Source organism: Saccostrea cucullata, unplaced genomic scaffold (genome assembly GCF_032062105.1).
Source record: "Saccostrea cucullata isolate Sc308-1 unplaced genomic scaffold, CSIRO_AGI_Scuc_v1 ctg6548, whole genome shotgun sequence".
In the NCBI taxonomy this organism is placed as follows: domain Eukaryota; kingdom Metazoa; phylum Mollusca; class Bivalvia; order Ostreida; family Ostreidae; genus Saccostrea; species Saccostrea cuccullata.
Window position 1 is genome coordinate 1 of NW_026928696.1, and position 5,079 is coordinate 5,079.

General features: G+C 32.2%; 1 long non-coding RNA gene across 1 annotated transcript; it reads left to right on the forward strand.

The window, feature by feature from the left end:
• Window positions 1–1,864: 1,864 nt before the first annotated feature.
• On the forward strand, window positions 1,865–4,879 carry LOC134278484 (uncharacterized). Its single transcript, XR_009994454.1, has 3 exons — window positions 1,865–1,906; window positions 2,049–2,148; window positions 4,810–4,879. It is a non-coding gene; the product is annotated as an uncharacterized LOC134278484 (long non-coding RNA).
• Window positions 4,880–5,079: the final 200 nt, after the last annotated feature.

Here is a 5,079-nt window from a genome sequence, read left to right on the forward strand (position 1 = left end):
TGGTGAGTTGAAATTCCTTAGCGTTCGTGGCACACTTTTTTCAGTCGCAACTCCGGAGAGTAAAGTAAAGTTTACTCTACACAGATTTGAGTTGAGTAATATAAAATGTTCGTGGCCCCGGGGCCAGGTCCCACTTCTGATGTTTTGGTCCGTGTTTGCTCTGCTCCTATTTTGTATTGTTTTATGAACCTTTGATCTTGAATTCTGTTTCAGTTATCTCCATATGTTTCATTTAAAAAATATATAAATTTAAAAAAAAAAAAAAAGGTATCTGATTGACATATTTTCCCGAAGTACAAAAAAATCTTCATTAGAGGATGTTCTGGTATCTAAATCCTGTCTGAATAATAAAACTTTGTGAAAAAAAAAATTCATCCATTTTTATATTAAGGGACCACACTAAAAATGCAGGGGGTTCTGAATAAATTTCCATGAAATGGCGTCAGAAGCTTTCCTAAAGTCAATCACAAGCAATAAAGCTTTTATAGGTTTTCCTCTTCTATGTACAGCATAATATCATAAATCAAAAGTTTTTCTCCTATGTAGAAATAAAGCCAGTATGATCGCTATTTATTTATTAATTTATTAGTCAAGGTTAATTTTAATTCTGTTAGTAAAAGTGCATGATGAATTTTTGTTTACAATTTTTAAAAACCTGAAGTCATCTCGTTTGTCAAACAATTTAATCAAATGTTGTACTTTTGAGTTTTGAATACTATCTGTTATGTCCATTTATACCATTCGGTTTTTTTCTAGATTCATTCCTGAAAAGTACACATTAGCTGGTTTGATTGACTTACGTGTACAGAACTATAAATATTAGTTAAAAGTCAATTAAGTTAATATCATATCAAAAGAATGATACTTTGATTAATTTACAAGGATGTATTGTATCAATATACATGTTATGGAACATAAAACAGTTTTAAATCATTTCACACGATCCCATCTATGATATTTTAGAGGTCAAGTTTGCTCTGCTACTTATGTTAGAAACATATGGATATGACGAACAGTTTTCAAAATCAAAAGCCCATAAAACAATACAAAATTGGAGCAGAGCAAACACGGACCTCCAAAACACCAGACATGGGATCAGGTGCCATGGAGGTGTGTGCATCTCCTGTCGGCCGGCCACACCCTCTCGTGCTCCTTGTCGTGATCTAGAATAAACGGAAAAATCCGTCGTCAATTCATTGTGAATGACTAGGACAATGATAGACTACCGAGTTCTATGTGACCCATGTTAGGGGGCGAATAAATGTGGTGATGAAATTAATGACATATCTATTTTGAATACAACATTCTATAGAGAGTAATTAAGCAACGGTGAAGCAATGACAAATCATGTTTTCAATAAGCTAAAGAAAAGACGTAATATACAGTAACTAAATGGGTTAGAGCACAACATGCGTTTTGTTGGATCAAATGACCAAAATGTTTGCCTGAGACAAACAGTCCGATTCAAGACCATCAGGATCAGATGCTAGTCCCTACTAATAAATAGCATCATTTAAACTTAAGTCAGACAAATTAAATTTGGCATATCCCATGGACAAAAGGTAGAATCATTGAAATAAATGACTTCTTACTACTCTTTGTAATACATGGGACATGAAGAATTATGAATCACTTAAACTGTTTTCGAGTTTACTTTGTAACCCTTATTATTAAAGTGCAGTGAGGAGTACGTAAAAATGTTCGTTTGATTGACAGGCTATGGGCATAAAATCACAAATTACAAATAATAAGTAATTTATTTTGAAAAATGACATAATGGAACAGGATGTAATATGTGCATTGAATTCTATTTGCTGCACACATATATAAATAAACAAAACTCATATATATTAATGTAATTTGTGCCAGTATATCTCTGAGGGGACAGACTTGAAGATAGATTAATGTATATGGTTGATTTTTGTTTAATTATTTACATACAGGTTTTTTTTTAATCTTCATCAAAACATGAAGAAAAATCAAAATTAATTGATTGTATTTAATCAAAATTTTTACATGTTGTAATTAGCTCCTTTTTTTTATTGCAGTGACCTCTTTACGGGACCAAAGCTTTTTTAGCGATGAATTTTTGTCTAATGGTCGCAATCCTTCTTTGCATTCCGACTGCAGATTCAGTTTTAGGCCGAGGTTTGATATTTTTTTCCTTCTTCTTTTTTAGCTTATTATATACTGAAATGCAAAAGAAACGCAATGTCTTACTTTACAGGGAAATAATTATGTAAAGTGAAGAATTTTGCATCTAAAATCATAGATATCTTTAATTTGGTAAATATCGGTAATTTAACGGTTGAACGATTTTTATACCATAATCGGAAGTCAAGTTTGAGTCTGCTTAACAGAAATCAAAAATTACATGTTTAACAAAACCTTTGGCAATATTATGGAGTTTCAAGAGTTAGTGCTGTTTATCTTAAGTAATGCTGCAATATTTCGAAACATAAAATCTCCATTCGTTTCCCGTAACGATGCTAAGGCTTCTTGAAAATAGCTTCAGTTTGCATTTCCATTGCTCTAGCTGAAATTTTCATTGTAAAGATGGAGAGTTGATGATGCAAAATTACACTACATTACGCTTCAAAGAGGTGCTACGTATCAAATTCATAAATGATAGACCTTGGACTTGAAGTCCAAGGGTTACTATAATGCGCTAAGTTAGAGAAAATTCGACCCAATCATCTGAAAAACAGGCATTTAAAACTGGCAAAGAATAATTCCTTCGCTCAGATCTCGATATTGTTTAACCTATTGTATCGTAAAAATTAAGCTGCAATTGTTGTTTAGGGCAGTTTAGCACGTTGTAATTGAATGGCTCGGAGGGGGTGTTTTAACAGTCATATGTTACTAAGTAAAGTTAAAAGATAAACATTTAACATTTTTATCAAATCTCTGATGTTCTGAAAAGTGAGTTTAGCCTTATTGTATTCTATTTTGAAAATCATCAGATAAAAAATTCAAACATTTGTAGATTACTGCTCGTTGCGTTTCTTTTGCGTGTCAGTATATTATAGCAAACGTTGTACTGTCCGTTTTGATCTAACGCTTGTCGTTAAAACAGATACTCCATTTAATATTCAGTCTAGTTTACCAATGCTGATATGTATCATTAAGATTGAATCGTGGTAAAAAGCAATTTTTGTGAATTTATTTAATAATGCTAGTATATTAAAGCTGATCATAGATTTATTTTCTTCTTATTTTTACTAAATACATCAAACGTTTTCATACCACACAACAGGGACTTTTGTATTTGTTTTAACATACATATATATTTGTTTAATTTTTTTGTTTTTCGGAAAATCAATCTATACTCATCACTTATTTTTATTTTGCATTTTTATCTTTGATATCGTGAAGGTTCGACGAATTTCTTTAATCATTGAATTCATATTTTGGGATGTCTTCGGGCCTATAACACACCTGGCCGTTCCGACAAATTGAATACCGCGCGTTAGCGTGGTACGATAATTTGTCGGCACGGCCAGGACCGAAGACATCCAAAAATATGAGTTCAATGCTAATATTTACATTCTTTAATTTTTCCTCTTAAGAATTGTTTATTTCGATAATTTTTGATGCGAATTAATCGCCCTTCAAAACTGGTGTGCCGTTGTGACGTTTGTGACGTTGCAAAGTTTAATAACGGAAACGAACGTTACTAGGGGAAAAAGTGGCTATTAATTTTAAACGCACATTTGTTGATTTTTACGTTAATTTAACAGAGTAAATTATTTTTATTAGATTCTGTCAAAACAATGTACATTTTGGTGTTCTTAGAGTATTGAAAATGCATATAAGTCCTACTGTGTATTCTAACGCGCGATGACAAGGTTTCGCGTGTGTTATAGAAATTTGAACGTTGTGGATTTCTAATGTATTTCATAAGGAAAATTACAGTGAATGTAAATATTGTTATATACAACGCTTTTCCTATGTATAATTAAAGTATATCTAGTGGTGCTTGAAATGTGTTGAACATTATGCCGTCATCAATATGCACGTGTTTTCGACGATTTATCATTTTCACTATGTGACGTCATTCATTTCATGTTTGAGTATTTCTGAACACCAATTTTAATGCACATTAAGAAGGATATTCCTATTACCTATATTTATACGAGTACTTTCTGTTATGCATTACAAAAATAGCATATTATGTTACTCTGCATTTCAGTATATCTTATTTAAAACAATTCAATTTACAGCGATGTAAATGTCCAAAAGATATACTTGAAGGAGTCAGATATATATATAATTACATATAAGAAGTTCAGGTATCAATAGCTTACTATTCGAAACCATCGAATAAGTAGACAATTTGAGGAATTTTTTTTTCTTTAGACAGTAGAATTCTCTTTCATTCATTCGATAAATGGCATCGTTTAGTTAGTTAGAAGGACTTTAAGACTATGGTTAGGTGCGAAAAAATATTGAGTGCAAGAATATCGGGAAAATCCGTCGACAATTCAGGGTAAAAAAAATGACATAAGAATTAAATTGTTTGAAAAGCGTCAGTTTGCATTGGACTTACTTGTAAAATAGATTATAGTTGCTGACAATGTCATTGTATCAACCATAGAACTTATACGGAGTAATGATTTTAAATAAACGAAGCTGTTGATATCTTTGTTTCGTCAATTCGTTTGTAAATAGCTTGCCTGGTTTTGATATTATTTTCATAAGTAGAACGTGTTGTTGTGTTTCGAATCAATTAAGAGATATTAGCCTTGTAAATTTTGCCATTGAATCGTACACACCTGTGAAGAATATTTTGTTGATTATCTTTTACAGCTGTTTGTGGAACTCAACCATACAATCCTGGTTATCAAATATGCTGCAATGGAGTAATTAATGGGAAAGGTACGAACAATCTTTGCTGTGGAACTCGTTCATACAACCCTGGTTATCAAATCTGCTGCAATAATGTAGTTAATGGGAAAGGCTTGAACATCCTTTGCTGTGGAACTCGTTCATACAACCCTGGTTATCAAATCTGCTGCAATGGAGTAATAAATGGGAAGGGTACGAACAATCTTTGCTGTGGAACTCGGTCATACAATC